This window comes from Apostichopus japonicus, chromosome 1 (genome assembly GCF_037975245.1).
Source record: "Apostichopus japonicus isolate 1M-3 chromosome 1, ASM3797524v1, whole genome shotgun sequence".
In the NCBI taxonomy this organism is placed as follows: domain Eukaryota; kingdom Metazoa; phylum Echinodermata; class Holothuroidea; order Aspidochirotida; family Stichopodidae; genus Apostichopus; species Apostichopus japonicus.
The window spans coordinates 6,739,840-6,756,641 of NC_092561.1; the positions used below are offsets into that span (position 1 = coordinate 6,739,840).

The 16,802-nt window shown below is 36.4% G+C and overlaps 1 protein-coding gene across 7 annotated transcripts in view; it reads right to left on the reverse strand.

Moving 5' to 3' along the window:
* The window catches only part of LOC139965555 (F-actin-monooxygenase MICAL3-like), an 84,281-nt gene that overhangs the window by 54,114 nt on the left and 13,365 nt on the right, over positions 1-16,802 (reverse strand). Inside the window, exon 1 of one of the 7 annotated variants that reach the window (XM_071968063.1) lies at positions 10,329-10,615. The exons of the other annotated variants lie outside the window; for them this stretch is intronic. The gene's annotated coding sequence lies outside the window, so the exon portion shown is untranslated. Of the gene's footprint in view, positions 1-10,328; positions 10,616-16,802 lie in introns of those variants that run through there. 7 annotated transcript variants of the gene reach the window in all.

A 16,802-nucleotide genomic window follows, 5' to 3' on the forward strand; every position in this document is an offset into this window, starting at 1 on the left:
ATGATTGCAAGGGTAAAGAAGGACATTACCAAGTGTTTGCAAGATAAGTAGATTGGGATGCATATGCAAGAGACATTTAAGAGAGTAGTACCAATCCCCCTTCCACCCCCCACCCCCAACCACCTAGTTTGTCAAGTTAAATCAGCTTTTCCAGCAATATCACAATCTACTATATATAATATACATGGATATGAACTAAATATTGGTTACTCTTGCCATGACTGAGCAAATACAGTAAATTACTGAAACAATAGCCAGAAATAGAACCTTTCCCCAAGGTTTCAGTACAGTACAAACTGCCAGTCTTTTATAATTTCTCCTTTTACATCATCTGAAAAACAAATTTAGCTTTGTAAAAAACAAATTTTGTTCAATTCTACATCTAGATATAAAGCAAACTTGTGACAGTACAGCTTAAAATAAATATATCAATGGCTTAAAATAAATCATATAAACGTTGCAAAAATTAGTCTATTTATAAGACAAAGGTCAAGGTAAGATGTAAAAGAGAATACCTTTTGAAATGGGTATTCTACAAAATTCCTTTCTGTCAACAAACTAGTGGAATTTGGTTGTTTTCTTTCTCTGTGGGAGGAAAAAGGTAAGGGTGAGAATGGAAAAGGACAGGAGGAGGAAGAGAGGGAAAGGGAGGGATAGAAATAGAATGAAGGGGAGAGGATGAGATCAGCATAAGGGGGGGGGGTGTGGAGGGGGATGAGAAGGGTAATGAGAAAGGTGGAGGGGACAACCTGTTAGAATGTCATAAAGTATTGCACTAAGAACTCTGATAAATTAGCCTTAATCTTCAAACACTTTCAAACATAAACCATTTCTTACAATTTTTGCAAAAATGAAACATTCAGCAATTGGTTCCTAACTCGATAACGATTAAGGGGGCATCCGAATTGGGCTCTACCGCATGCATAACTTAGTCTTAGGGTATTATATTAAAAATGGCAAAGTTAAACCTTTATTGTTATTTTAATATTCATTAAATGTGTTTAAATATTAAATTTTCTATACTTACATTCATATTTTAATTTTATGTTTAAATGAACTTTTTACTAATTTATCTTCAATTTTCATATTAATGTACTTTTTGAATTTTTGATGTCCTTTTTATAAATATTTATATTTATACTGGAAATAGATAAATGAAACTGAAACTTATTGGAGATTACAATTCATAATATACATTTATAATATATGACAACTTATACATTTACCCTGCATACTGCATGCAGTGACACCATCCATTGATCACAAGATTACATATTCAAGGAGAACACCGTCATGGCGCGAGGGTTTACGGTAAAACAGACCGGTCTATTAATGGATTGAACAACTTGCATCGTGAAGTCAGAGCAAAGGAGCATTAATCATAAAATGTCCACTATAGTACAACAACCGACTCGGCCAATCTTAGGTTATTACAAACAACTCTTGACTATTTATATCTTATTGACACTACAGACAAAATGGCTGGTAGGTAGACTAATAATAACATGGAATAAACACTGGTGGTCACCTTATAGTCTAGATATTAAAGCAATATTCCTTTCTCTTTTTATAAAGTATTAATTATTTTCTCTCCTCAAAATAAGAGGAGGATTATTATTAAAAACGACATCTACTGTATCATAGCCTCTAAGACTATTTCCATCACATGATTAAATTATTACAATTCATGATTTAATGATTAAAGTTATTAGCAAACTTATTCATTAATAATTGGTTCTACTAAAAAGTGATGATGTCATATTGGTTATGTAATTACAATTTTACAGTATGTGCAACTTCCACAGGTTCCCTGAAGTTTAGTATAGCCATGAGCACCTTCGGGCGGCAACCGGCGATATACAAAATGTCTACTATTATTATTGTTGTTATTGTTATTATTGTTGTTGTTATTGTTGTTGTTATTATTATTATTACTATTATTATTATTATATATGATTGCTATGTATGTGTAATTATATCGCTGAGAATAATCCTTGATGAAACTGAGAATAATCCCGTAAAAAAAGTGATGTACCCATCAGAAGGGTGATTATAGATCAGCAAATATCTGTCACAACGTATACATACTAATAGCTAGGTCAACACTGGAGTCAAAATCAGGAAAAAAAAACAGTTTCTATTATCAGCAAGCTTTATATCACAAAATCAATAGGACGGTTATTTCTGATAAGATTTCACTCTACCTGTACCAATCAGCCTTTCACTGAACCAATTAAGATGAACAGTTACAGGAAGCTGTTTTGTTCGCAAGGACACAATGAGATGGCCAAAATAACTGTCTATAATTTCCTTCCAACTGACCTCCATTTAAGTAACACAAAGCATCTTTATTATTCAATCAAAAGCTACTGTTTCATCCATGGCCATTGTAGATTGGTTTTTTTTTAATAACCAGCGAGAATATGAAATAAGGTGATGATAAACTAGGTCATCAATATGCTAGAAAAGTCATATAAACTGGTCACACAAATTGAACCAAATTTGATCTTGATTTGATCTCTTTAATTTGTCATGACAAGGATGTGTATGATATACCGTGGCAGAGATTAATAAAGCCGGCTCGGCCAGCTACAGTATTTTCTACATTCTATGTTAATATTCTATGTTATTATTCTAAGTTATTCCATACATGTATATTCTGTGTTATTCTATATTATACTACATTATTCTATGTTAATTATCTATGTTATTTATTAAAATACATCCAAATAATTTCTTTTCCAAATTACTATACATACAGGCATATTGAATTTCATGTGACGCTGCACTCACTAAAAAAAAAACGGCCTGGATTAATTGTCCACAGCTGTTTGAAAATTTCTGCAAGGTCATGGTTTAGATGGAACGATGTATCTTCTTCCTCTGTCAGGCTTTTAATATCTAGGTCTTGATGTGGATTCAAACTTTACACAAAAATCAATTGTGTCACACACACACTCCATGACATCAGAATGTTGGGAGTTGCTATGGAAACATAAACCTACTTTTAACCAATACATGAGTAAACACACACTATACCTTCAGGGCAAGATGTAATCACCATATCATTATGAGCTCTATTTCTAATCACAATGTAGGGTTAAGACTACAAAATAGACTATCGTAGCCAGTGAAGTATTTCCAGAGACCATCGCTACCAGCAGTTTGGCAAATCTCTTTCTCATTCTTTTCATACAGTATCATGTGTTCTAAAACAGAGGGGGATAGTTTATAAACAAGTCCATGAACTAATTAATAAAACGCAATGACACGGTATACATAGTCCCTGACTGTTTATTAATTTTTTAAGTTCCTCTCTTATTGTTGGATTCTGACTGAAGTATTTTTTATAAGAAATGAGAATCCAACATCATGTTAAACAGAACTAGTTTCAACTGAATGATTGAAATGGTTGATTTTAGTGTGCCAGAAACAGGATGCTTCTTAATACAAAAGTGTACCAAAAATAGAAATTGCTGAAAAAAAATGAACAGTGAACATGAACAGTAGAGAAGCAAAAGACAAATGATATTAATAATAAACTTGTACACTCTTAAGTGCTGAGTACTCAGTAGTAACCTGAACTCTCAGCTACCAGTATGTCCTTACAGTATGTCAGTATAATTTTGTATGTAGAACCAGGGAGTTATTCCATAACAACTCCCTGGTAGAACTCATATTGTGTAATATACTCTAGCTTTAAATTACTTGATTCCATCAGCAGCAGAGACAACCTTGGATAGTGATGGGAGAGTGAGGCAACTAATTTTAGCTGAGGTGTGGAGAGAAATGTCAACAGGTTTAGGTACAAATAAATTTCACTGATGGTGAAGTGACAAATAACAGCAGGCAGAGAGGATCAGAGTTCTGGATCATATTGATATTCGAAATTGAGGACTGAAATGGACAAATTAATTTTCTGCTAAATTTTTATACACTATAGGTATACATTGTTGTATATCAAACATTTGATATCTATTTAGATGACGTTTATGAAGCCTGGACAGGGATAAGCATGCAATTAGGTGGGAGCGAGGAAGCACAGTGTGCTACAGTATAAATTTAGGAAACATAATCCTGGTATATTGCCCACCAAGTAGTCTCCAACTCAAAAGTAAAGTCAGCAGTAACCTACCGTCAATGAAAACGCCCCCCAAAATTTTGTAATTACTGCATTGGATATCATTTATGCGTGACGATACAGTATTTACCACAGGTCTCTATTCAACTTTTGTAAAGTTCTAATTTCCTATCTACCTTTAAAGCAAACAAATCGGTCACATTTCACAAGTGCGTCCCCTAATACCCACATATGTGACACCCTATCCACTTTTCCCCTCCTTCCAAATCTAACTTTTCAGAAGAACAGTCACTTTTCTTAATTCCCTGTAGATATAATCTATCACAGCCAGAGTGCACTTGTCTTGAGAAGACAGGTAAATGAGGAGTGATTTAAGTAGACTGTCAGGGTTAACCATGACTAGGTTAGGCCCTGTTTTAACAAAAGAAAAAAATGTTACTACAACCTCCCCCCTCCCCACCCCCAACCCCAAAAATTGTATTTTACATGCAACAGGTGCCAGTATGAAATACTGTCAATATTATGCAACTTATCTGACCAAACTTGTATTTCACTATGATGAAGGGCCAAGAGACATATTGGGATATCTACGTAGACTGAAAAAATGGTCACTATTACTGTTATTTTGTTTGTGTAATATATCCCGTTCAATCATTCAACGACTGCACTTAAACCAATTGAGAGGACAAGTTTTACCGTTGTTGTCACTATTGATCAATAGAGAACAGCATAGATCTGCCAAATTATTACCCAAAGGCTACAATCTCATTTTCAACTCTCTGTTGTGCTTCTAGAATCCCCAAACCTTAACCGGTTTGTGAATAAACGAGCGACGTTATATGAGGTGAGGGAGTACGCGCTGTGAATTAGAAGAATCCTGTTCAAAAGTACAAACTGATACATACAGTAGTAATCATATACATACGGAAGAATCCCAGTTTGCATGTTAGTTTGCCAAATCTAACTTCCTCTTAGTTTTGATATTCAAATTTCTAGCCTAGTGTATTAAAGTTACTTTCTTGAACTCCCCTACCCCTTCTTCTCTGTCTCAGCTAAATTTGCAGCAAAAATTTCTGGATGAAGTTTAATTGCACGTATTTATTTTTTCTCTGGCAGAAATGTTATCTGCTTCCTGACATAAAGTAGCCCTTAACCATAATTTGCGTAAATTTTTGATACCGGATTATTGAATTCCTAAGTCAAGCTCAAATCCAAAGCAGCAATTGATGTTAGGCTGCCCAATAAACTTAAAAGCAGCAACGATTTCACACGGCTTTATGCAACTGCAAGGTCTCTGTTTAGATCGCAGATAAAACCATCTCCATCAGTGTGGTTAAAATTTAAACCCCATCCCCAAGTGACGCTGGATCTTGAGATGAAAAAACCTCTTTGGGGGACACGGTGTTAAACGGAAATATCCGTTGGCTAGACTATTTGACACTTACATGGAAAAGAAAAATATTCCACAGTTTTGTTGAAAATGCGATCTCAATATCTTGTATTTAACTCAAGATATGGTTGACTGGATGGAATATATATTTTGACTCAGGGCTAAACCCTCAAATCTTTCCTGGAGTAGAACACAGGAAGTGGTCTGTGACGTCATAATGGCAAATGTTCTTCGAAAAGCTTTACTTATAGACCATGTTAACCTTTTTGTTGATTTATCTTTGAAACCTGAGACATTTGGAATGCTTGCTTCCCCTGTCAAGATCCTCTTTGTTTATAATTTATCAAAATGCGACTTTTGGTAGAATTTTTTTATATTTCTCTCTCTGTGAATTAGTTTAAATATTATAAAAGGAAGACCAAAAGACACTTTCAGCAGAATTGCAATGATGCCATCATTCACCCAGCTTGTTGCCAGAAGCATTAATAAAATACCACAATATCTGAAAAAAAAATTTAATTTCTTCAAACAAACTATTATGAGGATGTGGTTTGAACCCATAGATGCAGAAATGTTCCACCATTTTTATTATGCAATTAACTTTTGCTACCTGAACATCAACTGAAACAATATGATGACATCATTCACTCTGTTGTTGCCAGGTGAATTAACAAATTATCACAAAATCTGACAAATAAATCGCATATCTTCACCATACAAACTACTATGAGGATGTGGTTTGGACCCATAGATGCAAATATGTTCCAGCATTTTTATGATGTGATGACATCATTCACACTGCTGTTGCCAGGTGCATTAACAAAATACCACCAGATTTGAATCATTTATAACTTCAACGTACAAAATGCTACAAGAATGTGGTTTGGACAGGTCTAAAGATGCTGAAATGTTCTGACATTCTTATCAAGCAACCAACTTTACCCACCAAAATATCCCTTTAATGTTGTACTGTACTTGCTCCCCCCCCCCCCCCCCCCACCATAACCTAGTAAAGCTCCTGACAGCTCACTTTAGATTATTATAGCAGGTCTACACTTTGAAGTATGCAAGGCATTTATCATGTACTCCAGACAGCCTTGAATGATGCATGGAGAGGGAAACAGAGCGAGTGAGAGAGAAGAGGATGCTGAGGAGGATCAATTTAACCCTTGTACAGTTGGACAACTGTCAACAAGTTTGCCAAAAATAGACTGTATCATGACAGATCTGTGAAATGTGTGTAACCGTTGAAGTGTTAAGTATTTTCTCAACTTTGCTTAATTGTCGTAAACAACAGCGGCTGGTTGTTAATATTCTAGCGTCCGTCTACTCATCTAGCAGACCATGGTGATGAGTACAACTGAATGGGAGTAAAATTAGAATTCCCCTAGATATGAGTACAAGAAGTCTCTGAGTACATATGAGTACCCATAAGAGTACCTATGAGTACAAGGCCCTAAGCGTGAGTAAAAGTAGTCTCTGAGTGCGTACGAGTACCTGTAAGAGTACCTATGAGTACAAGGCCCTAAGTGTGATTAAAAGTTGTCTCTGAGTACATGTATACGAGTACCCATAAGAGTACCTATGAGTGCAAGGCCCTAAGTGTGATTAAAAGTTGTCTCTGAGTACATGTATACGAGTACCCATAAGAGTACCTATGAGTGCAAGGCCCTAAGCGTGAGTAAAAGTAGTCTCTGAGTGCGTACGAGTACCTGTAAGAGTACCTATGAGTACAAGGCCCTAAGTGTGATTAAAAGTTGTCTCTGAGTACATGTATACGAGTACCCATAAGAGTACAGGTCTACGAGTACAAGGCCCTAAGCGTGAGTACAAGTAGTCTCTGAGTGTGTACGAGTACCTGTAAGAAAACCTATGAGTACAAGGCCCTAAGCAAGAGTACAACTAGTCTCTGAGTGTGTACGAGTACCTGTAAGAGTACCTATGAGTAAACAGCTCTAAAAGTGAGTACAAGTACTGTAATTAATTAATTACACAATTACTGTACATTTTTATAAATTTGCCCTTTAGAATGACTGCCATTCATTTCTGGCCACTGCCCTCTTCTTCACCTTCAAGGAGGTGATTAGTCTGGAACGTTAGCCTGTGTGTTATATTTTTAAAACCAATTCACCAAGTCTAGCAAAGGAAAACGAGCGTGAAAAGTCACTGGCACGGCTTAAATTTCCCTCAATCTACCGCCAGAGCCTATTAAAATACCCTAGGCAGGTAAACTGTTATGGCATTGGTATTAGAGGGTGTATTTTCAAATGATCCATGCCAGATTTTCAAAATACCTCAGTGTTAGGGTGTGTAATATAGTACAACAGGAAACTATAGTACGAATATGATCATCTACCCAAGTCTGATGCACAGTGTCTGACCAATTGTACCTCTGTCGATCATAAACAAATCTATTTCGGTCACGACTGTTCTGCACTTGGTATTGGCAGAAAACACATCTACATACGTAAGGCAGATCTCAAAAGTGATTATCAAATTTGCTACATCGATCTGCTCTGAATGGTGATGTAAATGCTAAAATTAGAAATTGTTTGAAATAATGAAAATTGAGAATAAAAAATTATCTGCCTTCCTGGCAGTATCAACCATGAACCTCGTTGAAACAAATTATCCTCTAAACTTTCTGCAGATCTAGGGAAAGAATCTTACCTCAAAAAATAAAGAAATAAACAAAACACTTCAGACAAAGCTTACAATTTAAAGCATATATTAAATTGCAAAAGAAGTGACCACTGCTCCCTTTAAAATTAGCACCATAAGGATCTTCGTGAGGACTCTCTGGTTTAAAACAATGGTAACTACCCTTAAATTGGGTTATTAAAAAAAAAAAAAAAAAAAAAATTAAAAACACCAAGACAACAAGTTCAAGTGACAAGCCAACTGTCTTAACATCTCACTCATTTCGTCAGCTACAAACAGCTACCTCAAGTGATACCCTGGCCTATCAAACTATTTCTACTATGTACATGATCACCAAGGGGTACCATCAGTGAGTATATATATATACAGTATATTTAAACCTGTACAACCCAACAAGAAAGGGTAGAAAAACAATCACGCTGTAATGGAGAGCTACTTCCCTTGATGAGTTTTGGAGTCACATGATAACAGACTGCAAAAACTTGTTTGTAATTGATAAGAGTATTGTCATATTGTCATAATGGTCATAATAAGTCTGGAACAAATGCTGGTAACCATATCTTCGTTTTCAGATTTAAAAATGAAAATTGCTGGCAAATTGATTAGTATGTTGATTTGCACAGCAGAATGGTGAAATTAACTGTACAATTGAATGTATATAGTTGACTTGTCATAAATTTAGCCTTTTGGCATTTAGTCATTTAGCCAGATTTAGTCATTTAGCCATTGAAGAAGACCTGCTAGGATCGAAACATCAGGCCTACTTACTTTTACACATGCTCTTTCATAGGCTCTCTAGTGGATAAGCAGTTTGCTAACAGTTTTATTTTATTTTGAATGTATAGTTAGTTACAAGTAGTCTTTACACAGTTTGTAGCACGTACTGGTTCTGAGAAACTGTTTGATTGACTGCGGGCGTTCCACATGAGCGGCATTTCTTACAGGGTTCTCATTGAATGTGCAATGCCAACTACATATTTGGCAGGAACAATAGTACATATGGCAAAGATTTATGAAAACAGATTCTACTCAAAATTTGTGTCTTAGTTCCAAAAGACATCGACATATATGCCAATAGAACTGGGCAAGTTTAAATTGTCCAATTTCCTACGACCAAATGTTTTGACCAAAAAATGCCCAAAACTTACCAGTTGGTTTAATCGTATAGTGATTCAACACTCTGATCAGCCCTACCTTCAAAACTGCTAACATTCTTGCACTGCGCCCCAATAAACCCTCTGTGAGGTCACCACCATTTCTGAATCTACCATTCAAGAAGCTGGACAAAACAATACACAGTTTTGAACAAAAACCCAGTGACAATGAGCCTGACATAATTAACGCCCAATCAAGTTCGGCCTGTCCGTCTTTGTGGCTGCTAGCGTAACTCTGAGAAATAGTTACAACGGCCAGAGAGCTAAAGTCCTTTGGTAGAACAAAAGCTACACAAAACTGTCACAAGTTCCTCAGATTCCTGTTTTAACCGGTACTTACCAGCCTCTAGAAAAACCACAAACCAGTCACCTAAGATGAGATATTATTACTCGCACATGGACAATTGATCAGATACAGTCCTGTACAACAGGAGGGTGTTTGGGGAAAAGTTGTCCAAGCGAGGAAAAATTACGTCCATTTCTTGTTGTCACTGTACTATACACAAATCAACCCTGCATCTATGATACTTTTACACCCATCTTGAAAAATTACCAAACAGACCAAAAAAGTTAGGCGGCCTGCAAGCGTTATGATAATGATTTAATCATGGTCAGATGTGCACGTACTGATTATAAGCACATGTATATATTAATGAATCGACGACAATCATTAACTAACGACATGTTCCAGTATGTGCCCCAATTGACACAAGCATTCCATCACATCCTCCTGGCCAGACTGTTGATGATGGAGATGTGGTTGATACCTAAAACCTCTCTTTGCTGGTGTGACACTGAGTCATACTGCTAGCTTGATTACTTTACCTGTCATGTCAAATTGACCTCATTGCTAAGCCTTGACTCATCTACAGTATCATGCTATTCTGACTGAACCATAAACCTACAGTACTACCACGACTACTATACTAACGATACCACAGACCTATTAATATTCGATGGTTCTATGCAGATCAGAGTCTCTCCATCTTTAAGACAAAGGAAATGTACACTGGCAACATAACTTTATAATTAATTAACTAACCTCAATTTGTCTAGATGAATTAACGTCTTCTGAATACGTTTAGGTCAAGGGATACGAAAAAGCCAAATTTTTGTGCTTCTTGTGTTTTCAGTTTAGTATAAAGTCACTCTTTCCCTGTTCCTATTAAAGTTAGTTTCCTGTATCCCTGATCTGCATTACAGTTAGCAATAATGAAAGGCTATTCTTTCCTGCGCCACGTTATTTCAATGTGTTGAGCTGTTCTTAAGTTAATCAGTAACCTATGTTGTGGTTTGGATGTTCGAAAAAAACTCGAGGTCACATGCACTGTGGGTTTTCACACAACAATTCATCCAGTATATCACCGCAAAACGATATGCAAACCGGTCGAATTACTTCAAAAATCCAAAGATTTAGCAGTTTTCGCACACGGGAACCACAGTATTCCTTAACTTATAACTGAAAATCGGATCCTTCCAAACAGCTACACAATTTTATTAATTTATTTTTTATAATTATTATTTTTATTTATTTATCTTTTTTATCGAGTGGGGATTCCCCCCTTTCTGAAAGCATTACCCACACAACACTGTATATCTTTAGTGTTGTTGAGTGCAGTGTTTACAAATCTATGCATTCAAAACACAGACCACTGTCATTTACCTTTGTAGCCTTCCAAAGGAATCAGTCAATGAATGAAAATACAATGCATTTTAAGGAAGAAGGCACATGTTATAGCAACTTAGCAAGGAAGTGTACTCCTGATTTGAAAGGTTGCTAAGTGAGCCATGTTTGTTTTTCAAGAGCAGGAAAAGGGAAGTCAGTCTAAGGTCTTGACAAAATAGGGTTTGGTTATTTCCTGGCATCCATTTGTTGCTGTTCTGATCCATGTGCAGCTGCCAGCTAAGTACTGGTCATACGTGATGTGCTTTATTCACGAGCTAAATTACCTTGTTAGTTAGCTGTTTCTAAGTCACAAATCACACCATGGGACTTCCTCACTTTTACCTACAGTTAGTATGTAATTCCAGGCAGTGGCGGAGCGTCCATACAGTCCCTTCAGACCACTCGCCCCCCCCCTGACCAATACCCCTAGCTCCGCCACTGACTCCAGGCACGGTTAAAATTGCTACCCTCTTTCTAAAGTGTTTCGCTGATGCAATCTGTTTCTCGGTAGCTCCATGCGCTGATTGTCGGAATTATTCCCTGACAATAGTGTGAAATATAAATATTTTTGCACTATTAAAATTAAAAGTTTTCAGATAGTTTACATAGGAAAAATTTCCATTTTTGGGGAGAGGGGGCGGGGGGGGGGGGGGAATGGGGCTAGTATGTTGCACATGGGTGACCATTATCTGACTTCCTAGCATATCTGAGGAAAATACTAAGGTCACAGACATCATATGATCAGACTGGCTTTAGAAAACAAAAATTGTAAATATGGCAATGGGGGATAATTTACTCCTCAGTTTTTTTGTAGCACTTTGCAAGTTTATGAATTGTGGTTAATAGCCTACATAAAGATGTATATACATTGAAAATACACATTGTTTTGTGTATATACAATAGTTAGTTGCACCATAATATTTACAATCCATTAATGTAACAATTTTGCCCATTTATTCTTCAACATATATTTGGACTACTTAGTCTACTTGCAATACCCACTTAACTTTTCCATCTCACTGAGTAATACAATACTGTATTCTAGATTTATTACAATCATTACTTTGCACTAGTCATGAAAACATCACATGTATGAATGAATACTGTTCTACATCCATGACTGAGACTATACCACATGTCCACACTAAGAATACACAGTAGGTCTACCTTTCATTGTGTACACCATATAGTTACTATATATTCTACATCATAAATTTAAACTCAAAATCTAGCAACCAATCTGGCATATTTTCATTGTGTACACCATATAGTTACTACTGTACAGTATATACTACATCATAAATTTAAACTAAAAATCTAGCAACCAATCTGGCATATTTCAATGTGTACACCATACTACATCATAAATTTAAACTAAAAATCTAGCAACCAATCTGGCATATTTGAGCACTCTGAATTGAATCAACTGACATAGATTTAGTTAAAACTGTTGTGTAAATAAAGCACACAGCTGCATGGTCAGACTGTTCTGTTGTTACCCTTGGCAGTTGTCTGTGAATGTTGGAATAGGGAGCTGGTTTCTATTGTTACCGGAACAAAAGGTCATTATCTTCGAGAGCTTGCCTTTATTGAAACCTGCTCTAATTCAATTGTATTGAAGGAGAGATCTTTTATCTCGAGAGGAAGAGCTTTCATCCCTTTGTCTGCTTTAATGGTCACTTATTCGGTAGCTATCACTTTCGCTTCACGGTCGTTAAGTATGTGTCACCCAAAGAGACAATTAGTTATCTCAGGGAGTTCCATAACAACTCCCTGGTTATCTACAGTATGATATCTTCACATAGGTAACTTGGGTATGCCTACTGTGGAAGGAACAGTTTCACTGGTAAATTTTATAAACAAATTTATTTTCATGCCGCTTGTAAAACGGGAACTTAATCGAAAGATCCTGGAGAATATTTTCATACAGTTCCTCAGTCCCTACTTGCCTTTTCACAGACACGAATGACCCTGGCTATTATACTCATTGTGAGATCTTTTAACGAACAATCAGACTAAAAAAAGGACTAAACTTCCACCAGTTTTACCTAAACACAAGTATAGTGTCAAACGGAAGAAAAATGACCAAAATATCTTAATAAAATGCCCATTTTAATTTATAGGCTTACATAAAACTATCTAGACTTAACCCAATTTAAGTTGTCCCTAAAACAGCTGTCCTGAGAGGGACATTTTCAAACAGTCCAGTGAGTGCACAGGCCAATTACCACATAGTTCACAATTCCCCCCCCCCCCTTCTTTCTTATCCATTTTGAACACTATCGATGTACAAATTCATCACCAGACTATATTCCCTTTTCCATGATGTAAAAACAAAGACAGGCCGGTTGCTATGGCAAAGACCTCTATTACAAATATTCATATACTGTAAGAAAATGGTGTTAGTTTTAACTGCAGATATATATGTCAAATCGATTCGATACGACAAAAAAAAAACAATTACATGAAAATGGTAGCCTGGAGCTTTTATTATGTTTTGATTTATGGAGTTCTCCCTATACAGTAGGGACTACGATTTGTTACATTTAAGAGCACATACATGTTTGTATATTTTATCTGCACAGGGTCGATTATATCACAACACAGATCAATTTGAACTAAAAGCTCTGTTGGACGACGCAGCTATTTTTAGCATGTACTGTACATAGATTTGAGATAACAAAATGACAATTTATTTTTTCATTTCTAAAGTGAAATTGCAGTATGGATGGTGGGCACATTTTTTTTTCTTTTTTTTCTTTCTACCGTTTGGCTTCATTTGTGAGAAGAAAGAAATGGGTTGGGGAGGTGGAGGAAGGGGGGGAGACAGAACTTTGAGATAATGCAGATTGTAGGATGGTGGGAGAAAAAAAAGAATAGGTACAAATTATTTATCTATGAAAAGTCTCTCTGTTAAATAAATACTTCACAACACAGAGTTCTTTACACAAAACTTTTTAAATTACTTTTGTCATACTTCTAACACAAGTTTGATTTCCAAACTTAGTTGGCATAAATTGAAAATTTACACTTTCATATAAATCAAAACAATGTTGTATTACTAAACAGTTAAATCCAACTTCATTTAAAATTGCAAGCCATTAACCGACACTTATTAGAAATATAGTTAAAAAGTATTTGATTTGATCAATTTGGCTCCGTAATATCAGGGGAGCCAGCCTAATGAGCCTATATTAATTTGCATCGTTAGTTCGTTACCCTACTTCATATACTCCACATCAGAAGTTCAATTAGTTTAATATTTTATTCAAATCCCATAATTACATTTTCAGAGGGAGACTGAACGCCATGAACGGCATTAAATATCCAATTTGTAACGATTTCCTTTCCTGATTTCTCACAGACGTCTGCCCCAAATCTTTTATTGGGTGCCGTTTAACGGCCAGTACTTTTCAGAACAAAGTGTCACCCCTATCATGTTAGCCGTAACTACCAACCGTCCTTTGTGTACATAATACTTCCCGTTGTGAGACAGTCATCAGTCCAACTATCCACTTCTGCAGTTTAAGATATCTACTTCAATCGGCTCAAAATTTTCACTGGAACAAAGAACTTTCCTGGCAGTTCTGACCATAACCAATTTATTTTCCAACACATTTGGACAGTGGCTGGGGGAGATGAGGGCAGGAAGAAGAGGGCAGGGGAAAGAGGGCAGGGGGAGAATAGGGCCAGGGAAGAGAGTGGGGTGAGGTGAGATGAGGGCAGGGGAAGATGAGGTCAGGGGGGGAAGAGGGCAGCGATATATGTTGTACAACGAAGGCAATCTTTCAATGCTCAATATTGACAACAATCACTTCATAAATTTAGCAGAACGTTGGATTGAAACAATTGGAAATATATCTTATTGTTCTTATCATCATTAATTATACTACGCTACGTTAATCATGAAATCAGACTTACAGAATACAGATTCAGAGTCGTATTTCTGATATTACAATATAGATTACAGAGAGTTACCTCACAGACGGTTTTAACGAATTATCAACCCAGAAATGAATCGAGGCATAAATATCTCAGTCTGGCAGGAAGTTATACATTAATACCACCGGATACTACTTGGCTTTGCTTTAACATTAAAAAACCTGAACAAATTAAGCTTTTCCTCTTTGGTAAATTAACTACATGGTAGCTCATCTAACTAACAACCAATTGAGCAATTTCCTGGTGCCATTTTTTTTCATGACCGTCCAGGTATAAAGTGTTTTGAAAAGGTACAGTATATCATGAGACAATTATTATTGTATATCCTACAGATACAGACCTAAATATTAATTAATGTAACACATAAATATTCATGTTGCCTAGGTTCCTGTATACTGTAGATGTGAAAAAGTTGCCTGTAAAAATTCTTCTAATAACTAAAACTATCACCGTAAAAGCCCTGTCAAATTACTAATATCGTATTATAGTGCATGACTACATGTTTTTTAAGCAAAACTTATTTCTCCCCTCCCCCCCCCCAACTTACTAGTTTTGTTAAGTTTACGAGAGATGATGCTTACTGTAGGTACTTTGTACCTGTCTCTAAAATCTACATCATTACTTTCGCACCTGCCTAAATACAGTCGATGTTTTTAGCACCGAACACCTTTACCCCTTTCTCTCCCTTTATACCATGTTCAGGCCACCACCCACTTTCTCCTCTTTCTGGATCTACGGCTAAATTTATATGCACTGAGCTAGCTTCAACTTCATGTAGCTCTATAGTGTACATGTCATGTATATGCTGCATGTAACCCCATTCTGAAAGTACACAAGTTTGTTTTTTTTTGTATAAATAACCTATTTATGACATTTATTGATGAAGTGAATTATCCCTTCAAAATTGGGTGAGAAACTGAGAACTCCCTGTTCAATTAAAACTTACCTTAGCACACACACACACATATTCACGAGATCAATGTAATCATTATGTACAATGCCATTTGTGTTAGGTCAAACAGTCCTTGAACTGTACTCTGAATGTATATGTCTGCAGTGTACATATTGATCACGTAACACCTACTCTCCATACAAATGAGCTATCAATTGGGTGAGGATATTCCGAGGAGTGAAATTTTCATAGTTCTGATCACAACAATCTGGAATATTATAGTCTAAAGTTCAAAGTTGAAGGTTTACAGTCTTGTTCAAGGTCAAGGCCATCTCACACTACTTTACAATGTCACTAAAACCCTGGTCATTGGTAACGTGTCACACCCACACACCAAAGTTTGCACAATCCAAACAATCCCTCCTGGGGCACCACAGTGCACCCCATCTACGTGTCTCCTGGGGGACTTCCCATAGGGTGCAGCCACAAACCGTTTGATAGTTGTTACCCTGGCAAGTCCCCATTCATACACCTGGGTGAAGAGAGGCAATGGAGATTAACTGCCTTACCCAAGGAAACATGGTAATGCTCTGGCCAGGAATTGAACCTGCAAACCTTAGATCACAAGTTCACTTAACCACTTGAGCCTTAACCACTTGAAGGAAATGCTGTCTAGTCTAAGGGTTTATAGACTGTTGGCTTCATGCCATAGTATCCCATGGTCTGATGCAGGTATTGATGGGGATGAAAGCAAGTTCATTGTGTATTTAAACTGTAGTTTGACAATGGAATGAAAGTTTTAAAAATCGCTCCAAAAGTAAAATTCTTCCTGATCAAAATCATACTAGTGTATACAATGAGCTGTCAAATGTGGAACAACAAATGAAAGATTTCTAAAAAAAAATATGCATATTCACACTCTTTTGGCAATTAATTCTGATGCAGGGTTAGATATTTTTTTGGTAAGTAGCTGGGTCAATCCATGCCAAATCAACAGTGGCCTCCACGTCGACCCT